The sequence below is a fragment of the Idiotropiscis lumnitzeri genome, chromosome 2, assembly GCF_059441095.1.
Source record: "Idiotropiscis lumnitzeri isolate Australia: NSW breed Sydney's pygmy pipehorse chromosome 2, RoL_Ilum_1.0, whole genome shotgun sequence".
In the NCBI taxonomy this organism is placed as follows: Eukaryota; Metazoa; Chordata; class Actinopteri; order Syngnathiformes; family Syngnathidae; genus Idiotropiscis; species Idiotropiscis lumnitzeri.
Window position 1 is genome coordinate 19,173,117 of NC_142392.1, and position 14,340 is coordinate 19,187,456.

General features: G+C 49.8%; 2 pseudogenes; both read left to right on the top strand.

Annotated features, from left to right (window-relative positions):
- The first annotated feature begins 5,551 nt into the window (after nt 1-5,551).
- Nucleotides 5,552-6,138, top strand: LOC148341887 (lymphocyte antigen 75-like; annotated as a pseudogene).
- Nucleotides 6,139-11,557: 5,419 nt separating this feature from the next.
- Nucleotides 11,558-12,141, top strand: LOC148341888 (C-type lectin domain family 4 member C-like; annotated as a pseudogene).
- The last annotated feature ends 2,199 nt before the right edge of the window (nt 12,142-14,340 follow it).

Genomic DNA, 14,340 nt, shown 5'->3' on the forward strand with positions numbered 1-14,340 from the left:
ATTTTTATGGTCGGTCCAGACGAGGAAGGGGACGGCGGTACCCTCCAGCCAGTGTCGCCACTCCTGGAGGGCCCAGACGACTGCCAGCAGTTCCCGATTTCCGACGTCATAACTCTTCTCCGCGGGGGACAGGCGTCGGGAGAAGAAGGCGCACGGATGAGTTTTTTGGGTGTCGGGATCCCGCTGGGAGAGAACAGCTCCCGCCCCCGTGTCGGAGGCATCCACCTCCACAATGAACTGGAGTGCGGGATCGGGGTGTCTGAGGACCGGGGCGCTGGTGAAGGCTTCCTTGAGGTGCCCAAAAGCTTGTGCCGCTGCTGGAGTCCACTGAAAGGGGGTAAGGGTGGAGGTGAGTGCCGTGAGGGGGCTGGCAACCTTGCTGTAATTACGGATGAAGCGTCGGTAGAAATTGGCGAACCCCAGGAAGCGTTGGAGTTCCTTGCGAGTGGTGGGAGTGGGCCACTCCACCACCGCCTGAATCTTGGCGGGGTCCGGCTGGAGTTGACCCCGGGCGATGACGTAGCCCAAAAAGTGGATCGATGGTACGTGGAACTCACACTTTTCAGGCTTGACGAATAGGCGGTTCTCCAGGAGGCGCTGGAGTACTGAACGGACGTGGCGGCGATGGTCCTCGAGGGATCGGGAGAAGATGAGGATGTCATCCAGGTAAATGAAGACGAAACGGTTGAGCAGGTCCCGGAGAATGTCAGTCATGAGGGCTTGGAAGACGGCGGGAGCATTGGTGAGGCCGAAGGGCATAACAAGATATTCAAAATGTCCGAGGGGGGTGTTGAAGGCCGTCTTCCATTCGTCCCCCTCCCGGATGCGAACCAGATGGTAAGCGTTTCGTAGATCTAGTTTGGAGAAGACCTGGGCGTCGCAGAGGGGCTCGAACGAGGGGTCTATGAGGGGCAGCGAGGTCTTGTTCTTGACAGTGATGCCGTTTAGGGCCTTGAAGTCAATACAGGGGCGAAGGGAGGAGTCTTTTTTTTTAACGAAAAAGAACCCCGCTCCCAGGGGCGAGGAGGAGGGCCGAATAAGACCGGCCGCCAGGGAGTCGCGGATGTAGGTCTCGAGGGCCTCCTTCTCCGGACGGGAGATGTTGTACAGCCGGGAGCTGGGAAGCGGGGCCCCGGGAAGGAGGTCTATGGCGCAGTCATAGGGCCGATGGGGAGGAAGGGTGCGGGCGAGGTCCTTACAGAAGACCTGGGCCAGGTCATGGTAGTCCGAGGGCACGGATGCCAGGTCGGGTGGAACCGGGGAGCGAGGGGCCGATCAGGGAGCCGGGTCGGCGGATAGCAGGCACTGTGAGTGGCAAAGCTCGCTCCACCCGGTGATGGAGCATCTCCTCCAATCGATCGTGGGGTTGTGTAACTGCAGCCACGGGAAACCCAGGACCAGGGGGACTTGTGGCGAGTGAATGAGGAGGAGCTGGATAGTCTCCCGGTGGTTACCGGAGACAATAAGGGTTAGGGGTCCCGTCTGCTGGAAGACCTGGGAGATGAGGCGCCCATCAAGGGCCACCACGCGCCGAGGGGAAGGGAGAGGCTCCAGAGGAACCCCCAGCCGGCGAGCCAGAGCCAGGTCTAGGAAGTTTCCGTCCGCTCCGGAGTCCACCAGGACGGTGATCGAAAGGGACTGGGTTTGCCATAGGAGGCGGGCTGGGATGGACATGCGTGAAGAGGAGCCCGTAGCTGACACGTTATGGCTCGCCGCGGGACTCCTGATCAGCGGCGCCCCCTCTTTTGGCTTCACGTGGCAATCGGCGATGTAGTGACCGGGGTTGCCACAATAGAGGCATAGCTGGCTCGAGAGGCGCCTCTGGCGTTCCTGGGGATCCAGGCGGGTCCTCCCCAGCTGCATGGGCTCCTCCTGACCGACGGGAGGCGAGACCGGAAGCCGAGGACGGGAGTCGGCGGGAGGCGTGGCGGGGCGTGCCGTTGGTCGGGGCGACCTTCGCGTCCGATCAGACTGCCGCTCCCGCAGCCGGTTGTCCACATTTATGGCCAGGGCGATGAGGTCTTCGAGGAGGTGGTCTCGTCACGGACGGCCAGCTCGTCCTTGAGCTGGTCCGTCAGACCATCGAGGAACACTCCCCGGAGCGCGGGCTCATTCCACCCGCACTCGTGGGCGAGGATGCGGAATTCCACCGAGAAGTCGCCGGCGGACCGGGAACCCTGCCGGAGTGCGAGCAATCGGCGGGTGGCCTCGCGTCCCTTGACGGGATGGTCGAACACCCGCCGCAGCTCTTGACAGAAATCGGGGTAGGAGGCCATCGCCGGCGCCGATGCCTCCCACAAGGCGGTAGCCCATTTCGCGGCGCGGCCGCGGAGCAGGTTCACCATGTAGGCGATTCGAGCTCGATCGGTCGGGTAACTTTGGGGTTGGAGATCGAACACCAACGAGGTACTCAAAATGAAGTGGCTACAAGAGCCCAGATCACCGGAAAAGGGCTCCGGCGTGGGAACATGGGGTTCCCTGCCGCTCGGAGGGAACACGGCGGGCGGAGGGGGGGGAGAAGGGACCGGGGAGGTGCCCTCCGGTAGGCCGGGAGCAGAGGGGAGAGAGCTCACCTGTTGCGAGAGGAGCGCGAGTTGGTGGTGGAGAGCCTGGACGGAGTCCATAAACTCCTGCATCATCCTCTCGTGCCGTCCCAGCTGTCGGCCTTGGTGGGAGAGGGCCTCCTGGAGGGGATCCGGGCTCGCTGGGTCCATTGGGTGGGCCGGATTATTCTGTAATGGTTCAGAGAACCGTGAGGAAGGAAGACTGGACCCAAGAGCAAGCGTGGATGGTTGAGGAGGATTTATTGAAAGGATCGGGGGAAGAGGAGCGGGTTCGGAGGCCAGGAGAGGAGGGCAGGTGGAAGAGCGGCGAGCCAGTGCCGGAGCGCTCGCAGCGGTGGAGAGGTGCACGCCAGCGGAGGTGCAGCGGAGGCGACGGGCTGGGTGGGGACCGGCGCTGAGGCGGGAGGAGCGCGGGCGAGGAGAGCGGCGTGGAGGTGAGGGCGGCGGCGAGCCGACGGAAGCGGAGAAGGGCAGGCAGGCGGCGTACGGGCGAACGAGGTGCGATCGGCGCTCCGGGGCTCGGCGGCTGGCGGCGGAGGATCGGGCTCGGGCAGGCGCTGGGCGGCTGGAGGGAGAGCGAGGACAGACAAAGGTTAACTCGGGTTGCATAGCACAAGGAGCAGACGTGCACGAGGCGAACGTCGACGTGGACCGGGTACCGAGGTAGGTCACGGAATAATCCGGCGTCTGGCTCCTGGCAGCGCTGAGCTTTAAACCCCGCGGTGATTGCTGATGATGAGCTGCAGGTGCGCAGGAGCCGACGCCCTCTCCGGTCGGAGGCGTGCCTGGCGGGAGACTGCCGGAACCTAGAGGAAAAGGAAGAACTTGCCAGGCCCCCCAAACCCGAACCCCCACACCATGGGGTCATTTTTACCCCACTGATACATCTATGGGTTAATTATTGCCAGTTCATAATTCTTGTTGATTGTGATCCAGTTTCTTTTTCCTCTCCAAGGCAAACGCACCTGCTGTCGTTTCATTCATGAGTGACGGTCGTGCACGAGGATGCATTCACTCCACAGATACTGCTGGGGTTTATGTAAATAAAAGTATGAGGTGTCAGAAGGATTAAACTGGGAAAAATTGTAAAAGAAAAAATCTGTTGACTTAGATTTTTATGCTGATGAAAGATGAAATTGCCATGTTGATTGGACAATTGCAGTCAGTTTTTTTTCTTTTGAAGTTTATTTCTCCACAGTTTATCATCCAGAGAAATAAAATGCTACTAATTGCCGCAGTAAAACCTGTTTATGATTGGACTCATGTCTGGCTGTGTGGCCACTTGTATGTGCACTCCCAATTGAGACAGGGCGCTAAGAGGTGCATATTGCTCCCAATTGGCCAGTTCTATCAATACCTGCAAAAAGAAAGCTGCCATGGTAGCAATTAAGAAGACTAGCGCTGGCCTTTCTCTTAACCTCGTAACCACAGGCATACCGTTCCTCTTATGTTCCGGGTTCTGCTTTTACTTTGGAAAGCAAGTACCCAACCAGTAAGTGAATGCATTGTCCCATTGCTTTTTCCATCAACAAATGTCAGGAAAAGGCTTTTTTATATTATTGTATTACATTTCTCAGAATGAATTCAATATAAACAGCGTGCAAGATACTCACTCTATTTTCATGACGACTTCATTATATTTGATACAACCAGAGAACAATTGAAGTAAATTCTTTCTGTCCTGTGCAATTTTCACTCTGTGTGGCTCCACTGTTGTGTGTGCCTCACATGCTAAAACATCTTGGCAGCAGTCATTCCGAGCCGCCCTAACCCTGACCATTAGTCTTCTGAAATGGCTCCAACTCTTGACGCATGTTTTTCTTTGACCCAAAGCTCTCTTGAAGGCTCTGTTGGTCGGCGGTACTTCTGTGTGGTTGGGCGCCGATCGCTCCATCGCTGAAGACGGCAGCTTCGTTCAGCTTTGTCCACTTTCACGGAGGTCGGTTTCAAAACTGGCTACATTTGGAGAACCGAAGGCGCGCTTAGGATCTGTCGTCTCCTTCCAGGTTCCCCCGATGCCAACTCTGCTGGACCCTGTCTTTCTTTACTCACTGGCAGCGGCTACTGGGAAGCCGACAAGTGCGAGAACAACAAAGGCTACATCTGCAAGAGACGAGCACAAGGTAAGATGTGATGATGCCCCACTGATCCGCGTCACGTGTTGACGTCCTCCTTTGTTTTCAACTTGCAGGAAAGAAGCAAGCGCTTCAGTCTCCTTGAATTGCGACTTGAAAAGAGGCGAGACAAAAATGACATGACTGAGGGTGGCACATAAACTAAGTCTCAAATTTTTTCCGTCTCTCAAAAAAGCATATTTGGACTAATTGCATTTTGTTTCCATCTTCATTTTCAAATGTCTTAAATATATCTTGCAAAATAATTGGTTAGTTGAGTTACTGTCAGGGGCGGAGTCGCATTTTCTTTCAGTGGGTTGGCTAGGCTAACACAGCAACTCATTCCGATGACACGCGCATGCTAACACACATGTGCGATCTGCTTTGGCTACACAGTGCACATGTAGCACATGTGCGAATTTGTTCACAGCTGGATGGAGGAGGCCTTTGATGCTGAGGTTGGGCCTGAAGGAGGTTTCAGGCCTCGTGGCCCGGAAGCAGCGCCTTGCTGTCTCCGCAATAACAGTCATGTTTCTGGCTAACGTAATGAAGTCAAGTGAGGGAGATGCCTGTTTGATGGCGGTGGGACACAAGGTGGAGGACACATTTTCTAGTCTTGGAAGGAACCCCAGAAATTGCCAAAGTGGCCTTCAAAATAGCCGCTACTTTCATCCAGACAAAATGGCTGACTTGCTGCGATGCCTCGATGGCGCTACCTCATGACCACGTGTGGAACTGCATGAAGCACAAGAACATGCGAGTGCGCCACCAAACTGCTCGAATTTGTCAGACAAGACTAATCCCCCGAATGTGTCCACAGCCAACCCGTGTGGTTATGGTTGGCTGGCGCACGGCTCCAGCTGCTACAAGAGGATGGCCGCCCCCAACGGTTGGCTGGGGGCCCGTCACGACTGCATCGTGGAGGGTGGCGACCTGGTCTCTATCACCTCAAAGGACGAGGACGACTTCGTGAAGAGGGCAATGGGAGCAAAAACCCGCTTCTGGCTGGGACTCTCCAATCTGGTGAGATGGAAGCACAAGCGGCCGGTGACTCTGTAGCGGTACTCCATTGACAACCGACATCGGTTTCCGCAGGAATGTGACGAAGTCTGGTGTCACTTGAAAATTGGAAGCCAGGCCTGGACTTGGTCTGACACGCATGTGACGGCGACATACAACGAGTGGGCCACAAATCACCCCGAAAGGTAAATGCATGCTAGCCCACACATGATGAGGAAAAAGCTTTTGCTGATGTTTGATCAGACATGAGGGCCAATATTCCTCGTTTGTCTCACTTCATGACTTCTACCGACAGCTCCAACGTTGAGTCCTGCGCGTACGTCAACCAAGGGGGATGGACAGAGCCTGGCAAGTGGAGGTCTGGCCTGTGCGCGTCTTCTCTGGCGTACATGTGCGAACGGCCGCTGAGCGGTAAGCCTGCACGTCCGTATTCATGTTGACATTGAATGCAGATAAATGCAATCACGTCGTGTTCCTGCAGGCTTCCCGCATGGACGGCCGTGTAAAGGCGACGGTTACGTTTTCATACCAATGGAGAGTGAGTTGCAGCAACAATTGTTGTTCCACCGTCAGCGCCCGTCATGGTTTCCTCACAAATGTTTCTTTGGGGCTTCAGCTTCCGACTGCGACCCTGGCCACTTCCTGTATGCCGAGTATTGCTATGGTTACGAGGAGACAGAGAGAACTTGGCATGAAGCTGAGGAGTTCTGTGTTGCTGACGGAGGCCACCTGGCCAGCGTCCACTCCCAAAAAGACGGTCGACGGTTGACTGGTGAGACGAACTGACGATGGCAGCAATCGTCCCACAGTTCTTTTCGACATCCAGCAGCAAGGTTGGCGGCTCTTGTACTAAAGCCCTTGTTGTCCTTTCCTCAAGATCACAGGCAATCAACATCGATGCCTTTTGTGGGATTCAAGAAGACAGGCAACGTGTACAAGTGGAGTGACAAAACCAGTGCAGTAAGTGAAAGGTTTATGGCATTGCGAAAAAGTCGTTTGGCAAAGCTGTAAAATTTCAAACCGGGAACAAAGTGTCATTTTAGCACAACAGTAATTCTTACAAATAAAAAAGTACCTCTTCGAAAGATATTTATTGGAATAATGTCATTTATACACGAAACCTGTGGCGGGCCGAGAATTTCACTCGCGGGCCTTCAGTGAAGTTCGACTTGAATAAATCTCCCTCATAATACTATCATTGATGACACCACGGTTGGACAAGTGATATACAGAAACGCAATTACACAGTACGAAGAGACTGTTGAACAATATAGCTTCTCTTGAAAGGTCCGTCTTGAAAATGGCCTCACAAGCGTATCTGCAATTCAATCCACACTTTTCCTTCCTTCGGTCATTGTGGTTTTAAAAAAGCAAAAAATATATTTTACATTTTCGAACGGTCGCCTGTTACGACTTCCAGGCATGTTGGTTACGCATAGTGAGTATCCAATCACAAAACGCGCTTCTCACCTTCAGCGTAAGACCAGCGAGAAGGCTCATTGTAACCAACTCGTGATCTGATTGGCCATCGCAACTGTCTATCAAATATGAAAGCTCATTTACTTGGACAGAATCGATGCCTGGCAACACGAGCTAGCGGAATTCTGACTGGATTAAAAAATCTCTCCTAAAAATACAACGCTTGGCTATTATATGACATCAATGTGCAGATTCTGATCATTTTTTCTTGATTATGTAAGGCCAGCAGAGAAGGCCTTGACGGCTCGCCACTGCGGGAAACAAAGTGAAACTTGATGAGATTTGAGGATATCATTTTACTGAAATGTTGGAGGCAAGACAAGTAATCAACTGACGCTTGCGTCACATTTTGTCACAAAAAATAAGTACCTTGACAATTAATTGACCATTTCTGTGTTGAAAATGCCTCACTGTCTGTGACGATGATGCAATATTCATGGTTGACCAATGGCTGTGTTCGGGGCTTCCTGAAAAATCATTTTGGAAGTGCGAGCATTCCGCCTGACGCCAGAATCATTTGAGTGCTTATGAAGGAAATGCGGCGGGAAGCTGATCCAATGGCGTCCCCAATGTTGTCCACAGAACTACCTCTCATGGGACCCACGCAATCCTTCCGGAGACTGTGCGCTACTTTCATCTTCTGGACATTTCTATGGCGGCTCCTGCACTTCCCCTGAGCCATTCTTCTGCCAAAAAGGTCCAAAAGTTCAGAGCGTCACTTTGCACGTCTTCTTGTCGTGCGCTCTCTCATATTTGTTCCCTTTCGCATCCCTGCAGCCAAGCGCCAAGGACCTCAACCTCTGCCAGGTGGGTGTCGCATCCTGCGATCAACATGTCGCCTGTCGCACGTACTACTTTGATCTCAAGCGCCGTCTCGCTTGCAGGCTGGACTGACAAATGCGGCTTGTGGCTGGACGGCCCCTTCGACGACATCTGCTACCTGATCAACCGCAAGCCCAAGACCTGGATGCAGGCCCAAGACGACTGCCAACGCCTCGGAGGGAACCTGCTCAGCATCACCGACTCACATGAGCAGAGCTTCGTACATGGTAAGATACAATACAAACCCATCCAATACAACTTATTTCATAGAGATGGCCGTCCATCAAAAATGATCAAGATTGCGCAACAATTCTCTTTATAATACTTATAGTGGTTGTGTCGGTGATTATTGCAAATTCATTCTACTTGTTTATAATGCTACACGGCTTCTTTTTCTTCTCCAAAGAAACCGATTAATCGACAACTACTTGATTACACTAGGGAACAATTTAGAAAAAAATAATCTGTTGGATTTGAATATTATGCTGATGAAAGATGAAATTGTCATAATGATTGGAAATAGGACGACAAGTTTTTTTCTCCACAGCTTAGTCAGTCACCAGAAATGCAAAATTCCATTGATTTGCTGTAGTAAGAATTACGATTCGACTCATATCTGGCAATGTGTCAACCGGCCCAGGTCTTCTGGGGGCCCTAAGCAAAGTTTCCTATGTGGGCCCTCTAACTTATCAGCAGCACCAAACATTCCGCTATTGATGACTCAATAGCCCTATCATGTCAATGTGACAGCAGCAATCTCTTCATTTATACTTTTTGTCATTGCAAAAACGGCACCACTAAAACATTGGCTCCTTTATAATCAGCTACTGCGGTACAAGTCAAGGCAGGATTACACCACAAAAAAATTGACATTTTCGTGCCTCTTAATGTGTTTTAATTTGGTCCCAAGTCATTGAATTTACACTTCAATGCAATAGCCTGATAGTGATACAAAAATAAAATAGTTTTAACCTAATCTCAGACAAGAAGACTGAGAATTAATGAGTTGAATGAATTATTTGATAAACGAGCCCAACGAAAGTATCCGAGTCAAATTAGTATTGCCGTACCATAATGAGTACCTGTTTCTAATTACATGCATATTTTTTTCTTTCTTTTTTCATGGAATAAGATCAAATGTACCATGTGTCATTAGAGTTGTATTATTATTATTCTTATTATATTTATTATTATTACTGCCGCCAAATTATTAAATATATATTGCAATCCCATTGGTGCCAGACCAATTTTAAATTAAACAATAAATACAGAAGTAAATTACACCAACATGGCCAAAAAAGCCTAATGCGAGGTCTAACGTTGCTTGCAACTCTAACGTTCCTGAAAATAAAATGAATAGGCACAGCGCACAAACACAATTTAAGCTTTTTTTCCTTTTAAAATATCGGTTAAAAAAAAGTTCTGTCGCATGATGACGCAGGAATAGTGGGGGGCATTCGCGGTCTGCTATTCTCAATTTAAATACAAGGCCCCGACATCCTATGCACTTACCTCAATATAGTTTGTGTTTCACATTTTCCTTTATCCCTTCAATTTTCCACAGCCGATCAGGCTTTTTGAGATTTTGCTTCATGCCCTTGTTTATACACAATTGCACGCTGCCCCGCGGACCAACCATTGCAAATTAAGATGGAGCGTTTGCTATAAATGGAGCGCACGTTGTGCGTGCGCATTAGTTCTAGGATGCGTCGGCAGTGGGTTGCCAGATTGGGACCCTTTGGTGAAGTCGGCCCTATGCGGCTGCGTAAGTGGCGTATAGGCAGGGCCGGCCCTGGTGGCAACTTGTTTGTGCACACACAATTGAGACAGTGCGGTGAGAGGTGTGTGCAGCTCCCAAAAAGGCCAGAACTGTCAATAACTGCAAACAGAAAGCAGACATGGAAGCAATTACAAAGTCTAGTGCTGGCCTTTCTCGAAACCTCGGAACCACAAACATACCATTCGTTGCAAGTTTTCTTACGGTTAATGCTTTTACTTTGGAAAGCAAGGACCCAACCAGTCAGTGAATACGTTGTTTAGCTGCTTTTTCTATCAAAAAATGGAAAAGGCTTTTGTATGTTTCTGTATTATATTTCTCATTATGAATTCAATCTAAACAGTAAATAAAATTCACTCTATTTTTTATATTCATTCATGTTATATTTGATACAACCTGAGAACAAATAAAAGAAATTATTTCTGTTGTCCGGTGCAATTTTTCACTCTGTGTGGCTCCACAAACGGACCTGTTGTGGGTGCCACACATGCTAAAACATTTTGGCAGCAGTCGTTCCGAGCCACCCTAACCCTGACCATTACACTTCTGAAATGGCTCCAACTCTTGACGCATGTTTTTCTTTGACTCAAAGCTCTCCTAAAGCCTCTGTCGGTCGGCGGTACTTCTGTGTGGTTGGGCGCCGATCGCGCCATCGCTGAAGACGGCAGCAAGTGGGCTGACGGATCTTCGTTTAGCTTCGTCCACTTGCCCGCAGGTCGGTCTCAAAACTGGCTACATTTGGAGAACCGGAGGCGCGCTTAGGATCTGTTGTCTCCTTCCAGGTTCCCCCGATGCCAACTCTGCTGGACCCTGTCTTTCCTTACTCACTGGCAGCGGCTACTGGGAAGCCGACAAGTGCGAGAACAACAAAGGCTACATCTGCAAGAGACGAGCACAAGGTAAGATGTGATGATGCCCCACTGATCCGCGTCAGGTGTTGACGTCCTCCTTTGTTTTCAACTTGCAGGAAAGAAGCAAGCACTTCTTTTGTCTCCTGACGGTAAGTCTCCTTGTATTGGGACTTGAAAAGAGGCGAGACAAAAATGACATGACTGAGGGTGGCACATAAACTAAGTCTCAAATTTTTTTCATCTCTCAAAAAAGCTTACTTGGACTAATTTCATTTTTTTTCCATCTTCATTTTCAAATGTCTTAAATATATCTCGCAAAATAATTGGTTAGTTGAGTTACTGTCAGGGGCGGAGTCGCATTTTCTTTCAGTGGGTTGGCTAGGCTAACACAGCAACTCATTCAGATGACACGCGCATGCTAACACACATGTGCAATCTGCCTTGGCTACACAGTGCACATGTAGCATATGTGCGAATTTGTTCACAGCTGGATGGAGGAGGCCTTTGATGCTGAGGTTGGGCCTGAAGGAGGTTTCAGGCCTCGTGGCCCGGAAGCAGCGCCTTGCTGTCTCCGCAATAACAGTCATGTTTCTGGCTAACGTAATGAAGTCAAGTGAGGGAGATGCCTGTTTGATGGCGGTGGGACACAAGGTGGAGGACACATTTTCTAGTCTTGGAAGGAACCCCAGAAATTGCCAAAGTGGCCTTCAAAATAGCCGCTACTTTCATCCAGACAAAATGGCTGACTTGCTGCGATGCCTCGATGGCGCTACCTCATGACCACGTGTGGAACTGCATGAAGTGCAAGAACATGCGAGTGCGCCACCAAACTGCTCGAATTTGTCAGACAAGACTAATCCCCCGAATGTGTCCACAGCCAACCCGTGTGGTTATGGTTGGCTGGCGCACGGCTCCAGCTGCTACAAGAGGATGGCCGCCCCCAACGGTTGGCTGGGGGCCCGTCACGACTGCATCCTGGAGGGCGGCAACCTGGTCTCCATCACCTCAAAGGACGAGAACGACTTCGTGAAGAGGGCAATGGGAGCGAAGACCCGCTTCTGGCTGGGACTCTCCAATCTGGTGAGATCGAAGCACAAGCGGCCGGTGACTCTGTACCGGTACTCCATTGACAACTGACATTGGTTTCCGCAGGAATGTGACGAAGTCTGGTGTCACTTGAAAATTGGAAGCCAGGCCTGGACTTGGTCTGACACGCATGTGACGGCGACATACAACGAGTGGGCCACAAATCACCCCGAAAGGTAAATGCATGCTAGCCCACACATGAGGAAAAAGCTTTTGCTGATGTTTGATCAGACATGAGGGCCAATATTCCTCGTTTGTCTCACTTCATGACTTCTCCCGACAGCTCCAACGTTGAGTCCTGCGCGTACGTCAACCAAGGGGGATGGACAGAGCCTGGCAAGTGGAGGTCTGGTCTGTGCGCGTCTTCTCTGGCGTACATGTGCGAACGGCCGCTGAGCGGTAAGCCTGCACGTCCGTATTCATGTTGACATTGAATGCAGATAAATGCAATCACGTCGTGTTCCTGCAGGCTTCCCGCATGGACGGCCGTGTAAAGGCGACGGTTACGTTTTCATACCAATGGAGAGTGAGTTGCAGCAATAATTCTTGTTCCACTGTCAGCGTCCGTCATGGTTTCCTAACAAATGTTTCTTTGGGCCGTCAGCTTCCCACTGCGACCCTGGACACTTCCTGTATGCTGAGTATTGCTATGGTTACGAGGAGACAGAGAGAACTTGGCAGGAGGCTGAGGAGGTCTGTCTTGCACGGAACGGTCACCTGGCCAGCGTCCACTCATGGCATGAGGGCAAATTCTTGGCTGGTGAGCACCAAGACGAACTGACGACGGCAGCAATCGTACCACCGTGCTTGTCAACATCCACAAAGGTTGGCTGCTCTTGTACTAAAGCTCTTGTCCTTTCCTCAAGATCACAAGCAACAAGATATTTACCTCGGCCTCAAGAAGAACAAGAAGAGCAACAACTATGAGTGGAGTGACGGAACACCTTATGTAAGTCAAACGTTTACGGCAGTGTGAAAAAGTCATTTGACAAAGCTGGAAAAGTTGAAATCAAGAACAAAAGTGTCATTTGCCAAACGTTTTTCAGAATTACTAGAAAATGTTCTGCTTTTACAAAAATGGCCAAAGCTACAAGAATAAAAGTACCTCTCCTGAATATAATTGTTGAAATAGAGTAATTCCTACAAAAAACACACGGCATGTTGATCAAAAACCTCATGAGTCACAATTCGAAAATTCTTGTCACAAATAACAAGTAACTTGACATCACCATTTAAGTGTTGAAAACGACTTGCTGTCTGACTTCCGGTGTTGTGAACACAGAAATGGCAGCTTCTAAAAGATGTTTCTTACATTAAATACAGGTGTGAATTTGCCGACTTGATGACTTGAATGACTGGAAAAAGTAAGTTAAAGTTGCAGTGGAGGAATTGGGCAGCGAGAATGCCGAGAGCAAAGAATAAAAAAAAAAAACCTGACGCGGGTGCACAAGAAGAGACAAGTGGAAGATCAGAGCTGGGCCTGATTCTGAAGGAGTTGAAAGACTTTAGAAGCGTTCCAGATGGGAGAACATGTGGATCAATGGTGTAAAACAGGGAAAAGAGGAGAATTCACCATAGATGGTGGACTATGTGGAAGGATGTTGTGGAAAGAGTTGGAGCTCCCGGAGGCATTTGAACTGCGCATAGAAAGAGCTCACACGCATTAATGCTGGAACCGCTTCTTCAAGGTCTATTGTTGCCAAAGAGTCTAGCTATATAATGGAAGAAGAGATGCTGAAGTTACCATGGCAAAAAACGGGGCGTCCGACTGGACGGGAAAAGAATAAACCTGCACCATGACTATGCGCCTGACTTATTCAAGCAATGCAGGCAATATGCTGAGGCTAAGAAAGTCCTTAAGGAAAACAATACCCTGTGCCAAAGGTTGGGAGTGTTCTTTGCAGCTGTAACAGTCTTGCATAATTCAGCGCCAAAGAGAGGTCACCCGAAGCAAATCATCAAACACCCGAATTTGATGCCGGAGAAGATACGCCTCACCTGGTGCGCCAGCAGAGGATCAAATAATGTTTTGTTTTTTTATTTTTTATTATTACTGGCATTAAGGGAGAAATCAATGCAGGAAATGCATATTGACTATTTTTTTATTGACCAACTGGTACACATTACTTTCAATGAAAAATAAAAGTCCAAAAATCATTTGCATAAACATTCCAAATAGCTTGCTTTGCATGACTTGAACAATGTCACAAAGAAAAAGGGTACCTCTTGCAAAATCTTTTTCTGCAAATAGCTTGCGCCAAGATGCTGTCATGGTGTAAATAATGCCAAACAAAAAAATGGTAAATAAAATGAAAGAAAATGTCAATGCAAGACAAATAAACAAGTGTGCATCATCGGGGAAAATGTGCCGTCTCGAGTACTCTGGTGCGCAGTCGCCACTTATCGTCTATGTAATGCACAGTCAGGCTCAATCAGGGATTGATGTTGCGACTCAACCACAAGTCGGATGAGGATACAAAATGCTTGACATGTCTAAGCTTCCGGCCCGATATAGTCCATATCGGGAAATACGGCTTTCATGAAGCATTTATATCCTGTGCGCTCCACTGTAACTAGAGGAGCTCTATCTTTAGCTATGTGCTAGGCTATCACGTCCACCTCTGCGA